Source organism: Malus sylvestris, chromosome 17, assembly GCF_916048215.2.
Source record: "Malus sylvestris chromosome 17, drMalSylv7.2, whole genome shotgun sequence".
NCBI lineage: Eukaryota > Viridiplantae > Streptophyta > Magnoliopsida > Rosales > Rosaceae > Malus > Malus sylvestris.
Genome location: NC_062276.1, coordinates 21,173,306 through 21,192,697, shown reverse-complemented (window position 1 = coordinate 21,192,697; position 19,392 = coordinate 21,173,306).

Sequence of the window (19,392 nt, the reverse complement as noted above, 5' to 3'; positions counted from 1 at the left end):
CCAAAGGAAATGATAAAAAGCAAGAAAGACAGGTCATGGTGTATGCTATTATTAGCAAGTATGAAAAAGGAAATAGGTGGTGGAGACAGAATAATTGAAAGGAAGAAAGCAGGGGGAAGACGACGAATTTCCGTCTAAAAAATAGGGAGTAAAAGAATAGTGTGCATCAGGCACCATCTAAATAAAAAAATAAAAAATAAATAAAATAAAAAGGGGTAACACATCTTAGTCAGATATATGTTTTAGCACAACATACTGAATAAAATAAAGCATGTCCATTGATATCTCTAAGAAATTACAAATGCGTAAAAAAAAAAAAAAAAAAAGGAAGCCTTCACAAATGTCACTTATGTGAAGCCTCAATACTTGAAGCCTTAGTACTCGGCGACTTATGTGAAGCCTCAGTACTTGAAACCTTAGTACTCGGCGACTTATGTGAAGCCTCAGTACTTGAAGCCTTAGTACTCGGCGGAACCCTAGAAGAGTGAGGCATTAGGGATGGATTATTCGGAGCCTCAATACCTGGTCGAACTTCAGATGACGAAGGCAAAAGGTCCCTCTGGAATACATCCACAAATCTCTGATTGTCACTTAGAATCCGACCTTCGGAGTCCAGCAACTGATCAAGCTTCATCTTCATGCTCGTCGAATAATTATTTGCAAGCACATGCAACTCTCTATTCTCATACTTCAGCTGTCTGATCACTTGATTAATAACTAGCACCTCGGCTGTCAATGATTCAACCTGGTGAGTTCGAACAAGTAAGCGTTGGCCCATGTTGGAAACAGAGTTCGCACACTGGACACTGAGAGCCTGGGACTCTCGAACAGCTAATTCATCGGACCGTTGTGAAAGTATCCTATTATCTTTAGGAGTGATAAGGTTTCTAGCTACAACTGTAGCCGTTGCTGCATCCATCATTACAGAGTCTTCAACTGTAAGAGGGCCATTAGAAGATAAGAAGGACGGGCGCCATATATGACCCTGACGCGGTGCACCTGCGTCACTGCTAAGACTCAAATCTAAACAAATGTTAGATGGGTTAGCCATTTTCAAAAAGATGGTAAAAGAAAAGGGTTGGAGTGAGTAAAAAATCTCATAAATACAGCAAGGACGATTTTCAAAGGCGAGCAATCTTCAAAGCGTGCAGGTCGAAAATGATTGACACCTCTTTAAAAAGAAGAGGCAACACAACACTTGTTCAAAAAAAAAAATTAAAGAAACGCCACTCTTCGAATTTCAAAACCCGGATTTTCCTGCGTAAAATCCGTCAACACTTTTCAGACGCAGTTTCAGCTTTCGGCTATCACGTGCAACTTTGCCAGAGATCACTAACAAGGTTGAAAACGTGTGGAGTCCATCATACTCACCTACCCGACTGTTGGCCGACAAAGCATGGGAGACAAGGCACATCCACCCTGCCACTTGCTGTTGGGAGCTCACCATATAATTCGACCACCAACCTCTATGGCAAGAGACACATCCAGCCTGACTCTTCTTCCTTGCCGAAGGCATCTGCAACCAAAACTCAGTTTTCTTCTTCCCTGGAAACGCTTCTTCAGCCAAATCACATCAAAGCAAAGGTATCTCATATCACTGGGGTTGAAAGCAAGAGTATCTCATAGCATGCTTTCACCCTATCCTTTTCTTTGTCCTCCCTCTTCATTACGATGACAAGGATAAAGAAAGCAATATGTCGGAACCTCCACTCAAGCTCCTGGTAAGGAACCGACTGCTTGGAATCTTTCCTGATTGCTCACCTAGCACTGCTCTCGAAGTACCCATTATCTCAACATCTTATGCTTCTAGAGAAGATACCATATCTGCCAGGAGAACAGAAGAGGCGAATGAAAATGATGCATCGAAGCATGTGGAGACAAGCTCAACAAACACATGTGCTGATCATCCGCTACTTCTTCAAAAGCAAAAGCATCTTATATCATCGGGGTCGAAAGCAAAGGTATCTCATATCATGCTTTTTCCCTATCATTTCCTTTGCCCTTGTTCTTGCCTGCAGAACAAGGAGAAAGGAAGCAATCAGTCGGAACCTGAAATTAAATGTCCGATCAGGAACTGATTGCCAGGAACCTTTGCCTGGTTGCTTACCTAGCGTTGCTCTCGAGTACTCATCTTCAACTGTTGACGGATCTCGAATTTCCTCAGCAAATATTTCAAAACAGTTGATATGGTGTTGGCTCTTTACACTGAAGCTGCAAAGCACGGATGAGTGGCTGAAAAGTGATGCTCTGAAGGACCATTTAAAGGCAAAAGGTTGCCACCACTTCTGCTAGGCGAAAGAACTTACTGCGGGTAATTTAAGAACTAATGGCCTGTGGAAAGTCAATAAGCGTAACGGTCTGTGGAAAGTCAACAATTGGAGGAAACCAAAAAAATCCTCCAACCCAGTTCAAGAATAAGCATGTGGAAAGTCAACAATTGGAGGAAACCAGAAAGTCCTCCGAACCAGTTCAAGATCAAAGCTGTGGAAAGTCAACAATTGGAGGAAACCAGAAAATCCTCTGAACCAGTTCAAGATCAAAGCTGTGGAAAGTCAACAAGCGCAACAAAATACGTGCCGATTCACCCACTACCAAAGCGAAAGATCATCTACCACATGAAGCTCCTTGTGGTCCAATTTCAACCTTCAAGATCAAGCCTCAACGGCTTTTGAAGAAATTTCAAACAAAGTTCAAGATCAAGCCCCAACGGCCCTTGAAGAAATCACCAACCCAGTTCAAGATCAAGCCTCAACGGCCCTTGGATCAACATCTGCAGTAAGGGACTTCAAAACGCATCTTCTACACGTGACAAGCACATGTATACGACGCGCCTTGAAGTGGGGGCATTTGTAGACATCGAAATTTCGGTAAAATAAATGTTGATCAATAATTAAAATTTCAATGTTTATGTGTCACATAAATTTTACACATAGCATGTGAATAAATGAAAAATCAAAATAAATCGAAAAAGTCATCAAACGGGACACGTGTCAACACCTGACAGAAATGATTTATTTCATCTAATTATTTAAATCCAAAAAATCAAGTTTTGGAATTCTATAAATAGGAGGCCAAGGCATTCATTTTGGGACACCAATTGATAACCAATTCACCTCATACCACAACCTTGAAGCTTTGAAACTCAAAAGCTCCCAAGCAAATCCCGAAGGATCAAGAGAGCTCTCTTCGTTCTTCGTCAAATCCTCATTCAACATCAAGCCCCAACGGCCTTTGAAGAACTTCCACTGATTCAAGACCAAGCATCGACGGCCCTTGAAGAAAGTGTCCATCGTTCATCATTCGTTCATCCATAGATCAAGCCCCGACGGCCCTTTGGATCCACGACGTCAACAAATCTGCACAACTGTTTATCCCAAGATCAAGCCCCGACGGCCCTTTGGACCAACAACATCAAATCCACCCATTGCAAAGATAGAATCAGAGGCTAAATTTGTAGAAGAGATTGTAACCCCTAAATCATCAATACAAATATTATTTTGTACACGTGTTTCTTGTCTCGTTCATCGCAGGAAATCCCATGTTTACAATTATCCTGGATTTATCGACCTTCCACAAAAGCGTTTTGGCTTGGAGAAATAATAGTTGGCAAGATTTGCTTCAACCTGTTGGCCAGGATCTTCGAAATGACCTTATAGGAGTAGTTACACAGGCTAATAGGGCGAAATTGATTGACCAATTCAGGATGAGGGGTTTTTGGAATCAACACAATATGCGTCGAGTTCTGATCACGTATACTATTTTCACCATTAATAAGCCCAACTGCTAAACCCTGAACCTCTAGTGAAATAATCTCCCAGAAAGATTGGGAAAAAAACACTTTATAACCCATCAGGTTCAGGTGCTTTCAGTCCTCCCATCTAGAAAATAGCATGCTTTATCTCTTCTTCTGTAATAGGCATGGTCAGATTTTCATTCATTTCCCTAGTAACAACATATTTCACACAATCCAACAGGGACCCCTAGTCATGGCCCATTGGTGGTAAATAAATTCGTGAAATGATCATCCACTGTACCCCGAATACCCCGCTCATCCTTCATCCATTGACCATTTGCATTCCTGATTTTTGCTAACCTATTGTGTCTCCGCAATTGGACCATAGATTGATGAAAAAAAAGAAGAAATGTTTGAATCACCAGCTTGCAGCCACCTAATTCAGGATCTTTGTTTCCAATACATTTCCTCTTGCGCTTCCAATCGGCTGACCTGTGCCGAAGTGTCTTTTATCTGCTCCAAGTTTGTCTCTCAATCCATTTATAGATCCCCAAGTTTCTCTGTAAGACTTGCAATCTCCATTCTTGTAGCATTAAATTTGTCCTTACACCAAGCCACCAAATTACTTTTACAATTTTCTAACTTTCTTTTCCATCGGTATCCCTAACCTCCAACTACTAGAAGCTCCCAGCTTTTTTCCAGTACTTCTTTCCGCCCTTCTCTTTGACCCAAAAAGCTTCAAAACAAAATAGGGTCTTCCCACGTGGCCTTGCCTGAATCATTGAGACAATCAGAGGGTAGTGGTCAGAAGCCCAGATCGTTTCATGGATGACATTCATACGCAGCTAGAGTTCCTGCCACGGGCCATTAACTAAACCTTTATCGAATTTTTCTTGAACTAGTTGATTGTTCCATATACCCTTCCAAGTGAATCTCGAACCATTGAAGCCTAAATCAATAAGCCCCATATGTGTTATGAATTCCTGCAAATACCGAGGCCTCATGTGTGAACCCTCACATCCTCCCAATTTCTCAAAATCCCACAGGTATTGATTTAGATCTCCCACACAAAACCAAGGTTGGTCCGAGGGTTAAAGCACAGTCATTGTCCACTTATAGAGTTTTTCATTCTCTGCCCTATAAGGGTTCCCATACATCCATGTAGCTTGAAACCAATCACAAACCCTTATAATTCACATTTCAGTATGGATCAAATTTTTTGATGACATTTTGATGTTTACCTCCACAAGATCATTCCACCAAAGACTGAGTCCACCTGCGGTCCCATCAGTCTAAACGTCAAAGCCCATATTAAATCCCATTCGTATCTTGTCTCCATTTATATATGGTTTTTCATTTTAGTTTCAGATAGAAAAACCATATAGGGTCCGTGTTTCCCTATGAGCCTATGCAAGGCTCGAACCACCATGTCCGATCCAAGACCGCAGCAGTTCCACATAAGGTATATTATGGTGATAATGCGGCTGTTGCAGGCCAGCCACCACTACCTTGGGTTGATTTTCCCTTCCCACTAGTTGTACCAGGCTCAGACTTCTCCCCAATATTTCTTTCAACCAAGGTCCAGACTTCATCATTTTGAACAAGTACATCTTGTAAAGCATTTTCGTCAAAAGAGTTATGTACCTTACTCGCGCCACCAGATTGGGTTCCTTCATTATTTCTGTGTCCTTTCCCCCAACCCTTGGAAACTCTTAGTGATTTACAAACACCAATGGTCATACCTTCCCCATCCTCTTTAAGCCCATCCTTTCATAGGGTTTCTCAATCTGTTTATTCCCTGCCAAGTCTTGGGTGCTTTGTATCTCAGTGGTAAAGGCAGGGCTCTATTGTGGCGTTAGGTCACTTTGGTGTCCTTCAATCCTAAGTGTGGTCTGCTTTCCCACTTGGGTGCTCATAAATTTCATGTTTTGTCGTTTTGGTTAAACCTGACTTTCACTACCCAACTGTTGGGATGTAACCCCACTAGCTTGAGCCACATTGCCCATCCCAGCTTCATTCCAATCAGGAGTTTCACTTGACCCACGTCCACCATCTAATTGTTGCATCTTATGTGAGGTTGCTTCCCCAACGGGCATGTTGTAGGCTCCACTTGGGGAAGTAAATCTATTTTTTTCCTATACGTGAGTGTTCAGCACATACCTTGTGCTTTGTACTTACCCTTGTGTTGGTGAAAATCAATGGACCCACTTGGTCCTATTGTACTCTGGCTACACCCTTCCTCAGACGTGAGATTACTCCCCCTCTAAACACTAGCTCTCTGTGCAGGCCAGGCCATTCCTGGTTGACGACGTTTAGAAGACTGGTTCCTTCTCTGTCTTGGTTCCTCTTATTCCTCCCGAATCATTTTAGCCTTCGTCCATTCCCCATACAACCCACTTCCCCCAGCTTGCTAAAAGGTACATTATCTGTCTGAATGACCGATTCGCCCACATTTAAAGCAAAAGACTTATAGAAGTTCATAACTAAACTCTATCCAAGTATCACGGTTTTCAACACTACTAGTGGATTTTTTGTATTGACCATTATTTTGACTCATAAGAATCTTCTTGCTTTTGCTAGATCTTCCAGTTCGATGAAATCACCCACCTTCCCTGCAAGTCTTCTGGCATTTTCCTCTGTACTTAAAAACAATGGTACCTCTTCCATTTGGACCCAGAAAATAACCATCTCCACTGGAACTTCCTCTACTGCACAATCATTGGGCCATCTTTTAATCGAGAAATTCTTTTTCATCACACCTTATGGCTCCTGATTCAGAATCCTGGAGGTTGTTTCTTCATCCTTAACTATGATAATGAACATATTATCCTTCACCCAGTTAATCGTGACCTCCCCCAAATCGCTCCAAGCACTGTTAAGGATATTCCTTACTCCCCATTTGTTGAGCTATTGGTCTACCAGTACCGCACCGACCAATTTCACCCTTTGCTCTATAGTCGATAACTCTAAAGATCCTTCCAATCGTACCACCAGTTCATCCACCAACGTTTGTGCCATCACAGTGGATTCATAACTTGTTTTCTCCTTCCACCAACCCAGATCTTCCCAAAGCCTGAACTTTTTGGACCCCCAAAAACCTAACTGCAAGGATTGAATTCTTACCAGATGGTTGAAGTTCTTGTAACCGAAGCAAAAGCAAATCCAGAGAGCAAATCCCATAATCAGTAACACCAATAATTTGGGAATATTTTTCCTCTTGTCTTGGCTTCTTCTTTTTTACTAGATCTGAAATTAAATGCACTTCCTACAATATATATCTGTCTTATCGACTGGGTTTTGTTCCTAGTTGTCTTCATCTGTCTTTCCCCCAATAAAATCACCATTAAAGCTCTTAAGCCCAAATAATCTGGGTGGTTGAGGGTGTACTAGGTAATTAATTAGCAGACTAGGAACTGAGAGAAATAAATAAAGTTGAGGTTGGCTTCCAGACTCAGATTAGAAGTTTGTTATGAACATTCAATGTGCAAGTTGGCAAATGAGAAGAGAATTAAAGATGGGAAACTCTCAGATAGAAAGAAAGCTCTCACAGAGGATAGAATAGTTGAATTCCCAATATGTATTTGTTTAATCAAATTAATTGACAAGCGAGATTACCTCCCAACCATTGAAATGTACATGAATATTTGTTTGAAATGTATATGAATATTTGTATACAATATGATTATATATATATATATATATATATATATATATATATATATATATATATTATCATAACCCGTCCCGAATTACTTTTATCGATGACGTGAAATGACTAAATTACCCTTGGACGTTGAGCTCATTATATAGTGTTGTTGTTTGAGTTTGGGTTTTAGATTAATCTAGTTAGTTCCTAAGTTTTGGAACTTAAAGTTAGTGATTTTAGTGGTTCTTAGTAACCCAAAGCTGGACCACACACACTCTATCACCCATACCCTTACCCGTTGACCTCTCTATCTCCTTTCTCTTTCGGTTTTCATCCATTATCCGTACAATTGTACGAACAAAATTCAAACCAACCTTTGCATGCACGGATCAAGGCTATGAAGGTGGTCTTTGTGTTATTTTTCAGCTCAGAAGCTCATCAATACCCTTAGTTGCACGTTAAAGCTCGTAAAACCCGAAAATCAGATAACCCTAATCGTGAGCACTGTTCATGCAGTCATGATTGTGGACTTTTTAGCAAGTTTTAAGGTTATATGAAGCCTTAAAACATCTTCACGAAGCTCGGGAAATGACTTTGAAGTGATTTGGACGTCGGGAAGCTAGGGTTCGACGAGTTGCAAGGGTTGCGGGAGTGTTCGAGGTTTTTCCGACTAGATCCTGTGGAGTTTAGGGCTTAAAATTGGTAAGGTTTTGTTCTTCTCGTTGTAAGCTTCATTGTGGTATAAAATTCATGAAATTTAGGTATGAAATGAAGAAGATATGAAGTTTTACACTTTTTCCTAGTTTCCGGCGACGGCAACGGTCTCCGGCGAGCGGAGGTAGACGAAGGTGAATATTCCATCAAAGTTGACAGAATATTCTTAACGGAGACTAACGGCGTCAGGTACTTTAAATGGAATATTCTTGTGTTTAACGGAATATTCTTTAACGGCGTTAGCTATTTCGTCCCCTGTGCCAAGCACATGCCTGCACGTGGGCCGCGCGTATGGCCATGCCTTGACAGGCGCGTGAGGGTGCGTGGGTGCTCGAAAAAAATTTCTAAAAATATGAGGGTGTTCCTGAGGTTGAGTAGATTACGTTGGTATATTCAAACACCCCATTTGAGCATTGTATGAGAAGTTATTAGCTAGTTTTGGTTATATGCTTTAATTAACGTTTATTTAGTTATTTCGCATATAGGTGAGACCTATCCTAATGACGAGCGCCATCAATCGAGGCTCGAGGGCTATGACCATTCGACATACCAGTGAGTGGGCTTTTGGTTTTCCGTATATACTTATATATTTGAGATTTTTCCCAGAAAATGAATTCAAATGATTATACGTTTTTAAAATGCCTTGAAAAGTATCTGCCTATTTTATTTATGCATTAGTAGTTGCATATACTTATGATTGGTGTTGAGGACACACAGGTAAATGTCAGGTAAGTTCATAGATTAAAGATATGAGATTGCTTCAATTATGCAGGATATGATGTGATGTATTGAGAGCTCATAAACTTGCACCCCAGTGTTAGTGCTCCCACCCAGAGTTAGGGCACAGTCTTTCACGTGATGTTCACCTTCCGCACCATATGCTCACCTTGGATCCAAGTTAGGTGCACAGGCTATCGTACACACCACTTTAGGTGGTTCCAACTCGTAGGTGACCCGCGATCATTCGCATAGTCTTCACGTGATCGTAGCACTAGAGCATATTTATGTTACACCTAGTCTTGTCGTACAGACCACGTTAGGTGGTTCCAACTCGTGTGCATGATTTGATATCGTTGAGATTGGTTATGAGCTATAGATTCAGCCGTGCAGGTCACGTTAGGTAGAGCTGGCTGATACGATATCTAGCATTGATACATTTTACCTGGATTACTTATGGCATTTCATTGAGATACTTTGGCATGGTATATTTCTATGGATTTTCATCCTAAGCATGATTTCTGTTATAGTATATATTATTTTCTGGGAAATTATACAGGTTTTACGGCGAGGGGTTAGAACTTTTGAGAAATGAAATAATTTTGAAAAGCTTTATTTTTGCGCACTCACACTTTCTGTTTTGCGCCCCTCCAGGTTTTAGGTATAAGTGCTTTGGTGGCTCACGGGGATTTGGACGGTAGTTCTGACAGAACATCACAAATGTAGGATCATCTTTGGGTGTTGTATAATTAGTACTTGTCCAGTCGGACTGCACTTAGGCTATTTATGCTCTGATTGTGTATTTCACACTTAATCTTTCTCTAGCACCTTCTCTTAGCTAGTATTGCTGGTAACTTGGTTTTTATTTATTTGTATTTCTTTATATCTCTATTGCTTCCGCACTGTGCACATGGCTACGTCACCCTCACGTGATGGCTGGCATGCCTCGATCTAGGTCGGGGTGTGTCATATGTATATATACACATAGATCTACTTTTTAGTTTACTTTGACACTAAAATAATAATAAAATAATTTTAAAAAAGACATGAAGATAAAAAAGAATATTATAAAATAATAAAATAACTTCAAAAATACATGAAGATGAAGAAAAAAATTATAAAAAAAAATAAATTCACAAATAAAATGGAAAACAAAAATGAAAATCCGAAAATATCAAGCCCCTACCACATTAAAGCTCAACCTACAACCACTCAAGCCCCATCCCAACCTTTATATTCAAAACCCACCAACTGGGTATATCATCGTCAACATTAATATTAGTTGCCTCAAAATATAAACTTCAAACATAGATTATAAGGGAAATACCAAAATGGGACAATTTCTTAATCTTGGGACAAAAATAGGATAAAACGGTTATGCACAAGCCATGCACACCATGCACAAAACCGAAATTACTAAAACACCCACATATAAATGGGTTATTCCTCCCATTTTCTAATTTCTCTCTCTACTCTCTCTCCCTTCCTCTCTCTTCTCTCATTTTCTCTCTCTCACTACTCTCTCCCCCTTCCTTAGATCTCGCAGCTCCGATTTCAAAGAGATGGAAGTCCAAAGAAAGGCGAGAAGAGTGAGTTGGGCTTTGGGTTCACCTTATACCTCTGATTTCAAACAAATGGATGCGAGAGCGAGGTGGGAAGAGTGAGCTGGGTTTTGTACCATATTTTCTATTTTGGCCGAATAGTTGATAAGAGATGGAAGTCCAAAGAAAGGCAAGAAGAGTGAGTTGGGCTTTGGGTTCACCTTATACCTCTGATTTCAAACAAATGGATGCGAGAGCGAGGTGGGAAGAGTGAGCTGGGTTTTGTACCATATTTTCTATTTTGGCCGAATAGTTGATAGGAGCATATTTATGAGACTTAGTTAGCTTGTTCTTGTGCATTTGTGTTCTTATTTCATAGTTAATGTAGTATTTCAAGCTATTTTCGTGTGTTTGTAGGTCCAAAGGGTTAAAGTAGCAAGAAAGTACATTTTGGAGCAGTTATGGGCACTAAATGGATAGCACATGTATAGGCCAAGATGGATGGACGAATTTGGAGTTCAAAAGGCTAGGAATCTGATAAGAAGATGAAGGAATTAAATGCAAGACAAAGAAGATAAGGAATCAGCTCAAAAGAGGAAACATTATCCAAAACCTTATCCAACCTTATCTTATCCAGACTAACCTTATCTTATCTTATCCTATCTTAATCTTATCATGCCTTAATCTTAGTTGCAAGGGGACCTAAATATATATTTCTAGAACCTATTTCTAGAAGCATTCTCTTCTAGAAGTCCCAAATCAACCACAAAACACATTGTTTCTGGATACCCTACAAAGGTGGCGCCTATTCCCTTCTAGAAGGCCTTGCCTTGCCTTGCAAGCAATTTGCATTCCCTCCAATGTGTGCCGCACCCTTCCTCATCCAATTCCCCATGGATTCTGTTTTTGTTAACCTTATTCCTTGTGGATTTGGGTTATACAAATCCTTTTATGAAATTAATTGGACCAAACCCTTTTCTTGGTGGATTTAAACTCAATGCCGCACCCTAGGGCCCTAATACTTTTAATGTGCGGATTCATAACCCTAATTTGATTCATCCTAGGGTTTGTACCATGCCTATATATACATATTTTCAGCCATAAATTCGTCACCACCCCCTACCATTCAAAAACCCTTGTGCCGCAACCCTAGACACCATTATACATCATTCATTCAATCCATTCACTTCCACATACAACCTGCCGTAACCTTTCACCCTCATCAGCCATCATTCATCATCCTAAACAAGAATACACCATCCATCACCCCCAAAACCACCAACCACACCTTGTGCCGCAGCAAGGAAGAAGGAGGAAAGCCCTTAGACGTGCCTGCCATTCGAATTGGGGTTGCTAGAACATTTTAGGTGTAATCTTTCCTTTGTTTTCAATGTTTACATTCAATAATCTTTGTTTTGTGAGTATGAGGAACTAAACCCCTCTTAGCTAGGGGGAATTTCGAAACCATGGCTATATTTGCAATATGATTTGATTACATCCAGTTGTGATTTCATGAATTGTGAATTCAATTTACTTATCTGTTTGAATTAAAACTTGTTTATATATGTGAGTTAAGAGTGCACTCTTAATTTGCATTATAAATTTGATGCTAGGATATAAGGGAGTTTCACCTAATCGTTATGAATTTATATTCATAAGTAGTAAAGGTTGTTAGTCACAATCATGTTAAGTAAATTCCTGGCATAAGTATCATGCGCTTTCATAATTACGAATGCCTTGTCAACACTTATGATTTTCATAGAACTTAATGATCTTTGATTGTTTCTCTATTATGCGCTTTCATGTAAGGAACTTTTGAGGAATAATTTGATTGCAATGAGCTAATTCCATTCAATTCAATGACTTAAGGAAAATCTGAGGGTTAATTTAAGCGTACCTAATTAACTTGGGGTGTTGAGGTTTATGGTTCATTGAAAAAGCAACTGGAAAGACTTTTGTATGCAAGTATGTCATGTGTGGAGAAAGACCTCCTAGCTAGCCCATCAACCATCTCATTCCACCAAATTCGTGCAAATCTGCCTAGTTTTAGTTTTTGTTTTGTTTACTTTATTTTCGTCCAAAACCAAATCCCCCTTTACTTTAGGGTTTCTAACTAGTTAGGATCTGTTTTAGATTGTGTTTTTAAGTGTTTTGAGTCAAGGAAAAACTAAAATTCGTCCAAATTGGTGTTTGGAGTCAGAAACTGCCCAGTTTGTGTTTTAAGGCAGTTTTGAGTGTTTTTAGCTTATTTTGAGTATTGTGAACTTGTTTTGAGTCTTTTAAGTCTGGTTAAGTGTTTTAAAGCTTAGTTTTGTCTATTTGAGTCAGTTTAAGTGTTTTAGCAATCCCTCATAATCCCCTGTTTAAGAACGATCCCTACTTACATATATACTACAATTGTCAAAAGAGGGTTTAATTTGAGTGTGCTTATATATTTCACATCAATAGTTTCATTTTTCTCGGCGACTGAAGCTTCAACAGGCCTAGTAAGTTTCATTTTGATGTTCTACACGACTGGGATGGAACAATTTCTGGTTCAAGTGTTCGACTCCAAAAATTTGAGAATATTTTCTGGTAACGTGCATGTGGTGTGCATATAGTGTGCATGGCTACATCTTAATATGAGAAGCGGAATGTTCACTAGTTATGATGCACATATGTTGTGCCCTAGAATTTAGAGAGTATGACCACAACCTAGTTGGCCTCGGTGAAAAAATAAAATTAAGAAAAAACTTAGAGGACGTTAATGGTCATGTGTGTCCGTGAAATAATGACAATGAGTATCATGTTTTCCACGTGCACGGTTAAGTGGTGGTTGATATATGTAACAAGACTTTTCAAACTGTCATTGTAGCCTTATATACATAATAATTATGTTTTAATTGTATCTATTATACCAATACGTTGCCGTTAAAGTTTCTCTCGTTATGTGCATATCATGTGCATGTGTTGTACATATTATGTGCATGTGGTGTGCATATGGTGTATTATGCATAGATGGTGTGTATTTACATCTTTGATACTCTTCACATTAACATAGTTGACTTCTTTTTCCTTTGATTCAGAGGCAGGCCCTGCAAATACAAAAAAATGAACAAGTTCGTGAAACAATTTCCTTTGATTCAGTTGGGTTCTTTCGTGCCCGTTCAAACTACAATTTTTTCAAATCCTTGAAATATTTGAATCCAATCAAATTTGATACCAAATTCAAATGAATGAATCTTCGATTCTTCATATAAAGTTTTGGATCATTTTTCTGATTTCGAAGAGAGAGCTGTGAGCTATGGGTCTTTGGGTTGAACTCAAATATGTGAGCATAACATGTGCATGTCGTATACATACAGTGTATGAGCGAGCTTAATACGAAGAAAGCGAACAAGTACACGAAACAATTTCGTCCATATCATTCTCTATTCCTTCTTTCCACTCTAATATCTCTATTTTCCCTCAAATTTATCTCTTCTCCAAAAGGCAACTGACCTTTAATACTTTTTTTCATTTAATTGCAACAAAAGCTAAATCCTATTTTAATGCTTGTAAATTTGGATCAAGAGAGGGAGCATAGGGAGGGAGAAAACAAAAAAAAAATGAAAACCTACATATAAATAAGAGAAATGATAAAAAAAATCAAAAATCAAAAATGAAGGATTTGGGTCTCCTCCAAGAAACATCAAACCAATCACTTCAACTCCAAAAATTCATCAATCAAAAGGCAAAATTAAGCAAACCCAATTAACAAAACCTACTAATGAAAAGGTGAAAATCGAATAAGATGAGTGGGTTAGAGAGAGAACTCTTGTGCGTATTCAAAATGTAGAGAGAGATATGAGAGAGAGAGAGAGAGAGAGAGAGAGAGAGAGAGAGAGAGAGAGCTTGGATGAAAAAGATAGGTGGGTTAGATAGAGCTCTTAGATGAAGAAGATGGGTGGGTTAGGGTTCTTCGAACTAGAATTAGGGGAGAGAGATTTTCTCCCTATCCTCTCTGTTTCTCTCTCTACAAAATGAGAAATGAGAGTTGGAATTTCTGTTAGATTAACTAAGGTTACTTTGTCTCCAATTTAAATTGAAATGTCAAAAAAAGTTGAGACCAATTTAAATTAACATTAAAAAGTAAAGGGATTTTAGGTACTTAACCTTATTATTACTAGAAGAGAAATCGCTAATCAAATCTATCTGGTGTTTTCAATTATTACTAGAAGTCTTCAATTATGTGATAATTTTATTTGGTGTTTTCAAAAATTTTATATGACATGTTATTTTGTGCAAGGATAAAGAAAAGCAAGCAAATCACGTATCCCTTATCCACTTTAACAAAACTATTAATTTATATAGAAATGGATGTCAACGGGCCAAGGCCCAAATCGTTTGCCATTTTTAATAGGCAACTTTAATGAAAATCTTCCGGTACTGTTCACTTTAACGAAAAGTCATATTTTTACACTAAAAAGTCAATCCTGATACTATTCACTTTACCCTTTATTTTGTCCTTATCGTTAAAATTCAAAGTTTTCAAGTCATTTTCATTAGTTTTCATTTTTTAATATGAATTATTTCTCCAACAAGGCCAAAGTGTCCTTATTTTTTGGAAACTTTAATGAAAAACTCCTAGTACTATTCACTTTAACGAAAAACCATATTTTTACACTAAAAAGTCAATCATGATACTATTCACTTTATCCTTTATTTTTTCCTTATCGTTAAAACTCAAAGTTTTCAAACTCTTTTCATTAGTTTTTTTTTTTTTTTTTTTATTAATCTATGACAACCAGTAAAAAACTTTTCCATAATAATGTATATTTCATTTCTAAATAAGTCTCAATTGTTAAAGAAATAACAATTTTCCCTTATTTATTGATCAATTATCATGTATTTTGTGCCCTTTCAATGTCAAAAGTGTTACCTCAAAAAAAAAAAAAAAAAAAAGAAGTCAAAAGTGTGATTAAATAACTGAAATAAAACTAACATGATATGATCATTCATTTATATACCATAGCAGCCTATATATGATAAGAGAAAATTAATTGTGGTGAATCCATTCCACGTTTATAACATTCAACTCCGACTCATTTATATATAAATTAAATTTGAGATATTGGAAGCAACTAAATTATATTCTAATTAAGATGGTAAATCACATGTCTATGGTGTAAGTGTCCTTTAAAAATTTAAATTTTGATTATTTATTTAGTTGAGGCTTCGTAATTTAACACTTTTGATCACATTTATTAGAATAATATAAGAAGGGATGTGATATCCACACACCCCATTTTACTTCTAACACATATTTTTAATTTTCGGATCAGATGAATTGAAGAAAATCAACGGATAAAAATTATTAAGGGTGTGTGAGAAGTAAAATGTGGTGTGTGAATAGCACATCCCTAGAAGAAAAGAGATACACAATGATCTACGGTTTTTTATATTTCAATACACGTTCCAGAATAAGATTTGTGCTCTTAGACATCCTTAGTTAGTGAGAACTAATTCCTCACTTACACTTTATGAGTCAATTTCATACTATATATTTTACATATTTTTAGTATTAATTATTTTGGTAGAATTTTGATACTTTCTTATGTATTTTCAATATAGGACATTCAACTTCCTCTTGAGGATAAAGTAATCAAATTGACAAATTTTGGAGTGAATTTAATTGGAGGATGTTTGTGAGTCTTTCAACATGATTGTGTCAAAATTTTAGATTTTCCTACCAAGCTGTTTGACCATGGCGAAGAACAGAAGGCCCAATGTGCAACTTTCTCAAATTGATGTTTTTAGACTTTTTGGGTAGTTGGAGCTCAAGATGGCATATTTTGAGGAAGGTTCCTTTTTGAGCATAAAGTAATCAAATTGACAAATTTTGGAGTGATTTTAATTAGAGGATGTTCGTGAGTCTTTTAAAATGATTGTGTCAAAATTCTAGATTTTTCTACCAAGCTGTTTGACTGTGGCGAAGAAAGAAGGCTCAGCGTGCAGCTTTCTCATATTCATATTTTGAGAAATGTTCCTTCTGAGGATTTGTTGGAGACGTCTTAAACTTTCAATGGAGATCTTTTAGGACCAAATCGGAATTGATTTGCTGGGTCAAAAGTCTGTTATTCTAAGAAGTCCGAATTTGACTTTAAATAAGAAACATTTTATTTGCTAGTTTATTATTTTATTATGTTTCATAGTTTTATAGGATTTTATCTTGTAGTAGTATAAATAAGACTATTTAGCCATTAGGTTAAGAGGTCAGTTTGGAGAATTTTTGCTTGGCTTTGAGGATTTATACTCTTGTTTCAAGGTTTTCTATCCATGTTCCTGATAATATTTTGTTTTATGGTTGTTCATAACTAACTCCTTTTGCTAGGGTGACGCCACGAGCCTTAGCAAGAATATGTAGTTTCTTTTCAATTTACTTATGATATTATGCATGCATGTTTTGAATTATTAATCACCGTGTTTAAACTATCTAAGTGTCTTAGTGATTCACGACCATTTAGATATTTAGAAAAGTAAATTGATGCAATTTTGGTTGGAAGGTTCCCTAAAATTGGCAATGGCTTCTTGTGGTTAATAATTGTAAGTTCACTTAGGACAAACACCATGATTAAGGGCTGCATGGTTTTTCATAAAACTTAATAAGTCTTTGTTCATAACTCATCCGAACATTCGGACATGTTGCATGTTTGATAAACATTCTAGGTTGGAGACCCAGGTAAAACATACTTGAGGAAAACCACCTTCAAATATTCATGGGTAATTCATAAGTAATTGGAAGAACTGTATATGATTGTTAAGGTGACGGCGGAAACGTAGTACTTTTACAAATTGATTTTCAAAATCATTTTCTTTTAGTTATTTTCCTTTTGTCGATCTTTTAAATTGCAAGCCTATTATGAGGCTTAGCCTATCCCCTCCATTAGTGTAGATAATATCATTTGTTAATATATATATATATATATATATATATATATATATTTTTTTTTTTTTTTAAATTCAAAATTTGTAATGTGATTGTGTAAATCCTATCATATCTGGGATATCCTTGTGGGATTCTGTCATATCTTTTGGACTAGATATTATCCTATTAGAGTTGTAATCCTAATGGGGTAAGGAATTCACCTTCCTTACTACTATAAATAAAGGCACAATTGCGTGAGATAACACACACCTCACAAATACACATCTCTCTCTTTCTCTCAGTGCCGCTACTCCCCCTTTCTCTGCCCTTTATATTGTTTAGTAAATTAGGCCTACAACACGTCATCAGCATGCTCTTAAAACTACACTAAAGAGAGTTTAATTTTCAATAAGGGAAGTATTACGTTTTTATCATTATTTTTATGATTAATGTATTATTTTATTGAATTGCTTTACATGCTAATTATTCAATTTAATTTTTCTTTTTTGAACGTGATACAATGCATTGGAGATGCAATTTTGGCTTTTCGTGAATGATCTTCTACAAATTCAAAGGCTCAATTGTTTTCTGCCAATCAGGTTCTTTTAAAATAAATTAAGATATTTTGAATGACCATGAAGCATGAAAATATTCCCCATGATGCATGAACCCCCTACATTTATATTTTCCTATCGATATATATATACACGTCCATGCATAATACAATTATAAACCGCTATGTAGAATTTGTGAGTCAAATAATCGAAATAAAATAGAAGCATGATTATTTTATTTTATTTTGGTCTCTGAAAACCCTAGAAATAGAAAAAATCGAAAAAACAAAAAAGAAAAAAAAATTGTTGTTGGAGCCCTGCTCGCGCCAAGCTCAAGCTGAGATGAGTCGAGTCGCTAAGGAGCCGAGCTACTCTTGCCCCAAAACCTAGAAATGATTTCCTATCGTCACTGTCACCACATCACGGGTTCGCCTGAAGTCGAACCCCCTCCATCGCTTTCGACTATTGCATATGAGCCACGACAAATAGAAGTCGTCCCTGACCTTGAAACCTCGAGATTCAATTTGAAATCTCGATATGTTTTGGAGATTCTTCGTGAATCTCACTGGTTTTGGACCACCTCCGATGTCCAGAAGGTTTTCTGTCATGATTTTAAGGGTTCTCGTTGAACCCCAACTCGGCCTCGTCTAAGAAAAATACCAATCGTGGCGGCAGCGTTCAACTCTCCGGCGATAGCACACACCCAGCGAAGCTAGGGTGCTCAAATCAAACCCAGTTTGTTTAGGCCTTGTCCAAACTCAGCCTATTTGGGCTTCAGTTTTTTCTTTTGGGCTTGTTGCCCTATCGACCCGCAGCCAGCCTGAAGTTGGGCTGATTTTTCCTAACAGCCCACTGAGGCTTCTTTTTGTTTTGGCCCGCAGCCAACTGCTGTTGGGACACCTTTTTGTCCCTTTAGCCTATCCTGTTGCAACCTGCAACTTGCACAGTACACATGGGCTGCCCGTGGGCCTACCCGAGCCCAATTTGGGCCTAATTCTTTTTGTGTGGCCTGCATCCAACATTAAAACATATATGGGCCTAGACATTTTTTTTATTTTTCTTTTACAATCAACCTCAAATGGTCTCGTCCATTGATCTGACAAGACATCCCAAATTATTGGCCTGAACCCCACTTTTGGACATTAACGATTCAATATTTTATTTCTTTTCTTTGAACAACTGACTCCCTTTCGTAGTCCCAAAGCACACACACTAAGTTCTTGAAGCAACCAAATCCACTACGCTTAGTTGTATATTGTATTTTGGATTTTTACAGGTACCTCCCTTTGGTACCGTTTGGTACGCAGACAGGACAGAATAGGGACGAAACAGGACGGGACGGAAATGGATGGATGTTCTGTGTTATGTTTGGTACACATAGGACGGAATAGGACGGTTGTTCCGTTCTGCGTTTGTTAGCGCATGGATGGAACGGAACCAAAAGATTAAAATGACTAAAATACCCATGTAGGTGAGAAAGGTTTAGGTTTAGCACAGTATTGCATCACCTCAATTCCTAAGGTTGTACCAGAACATGATCAAAACACAAAGACATGGAAAATGTGCTCATATGAAAATCCGAAAAGGAAGATGAAGACAAA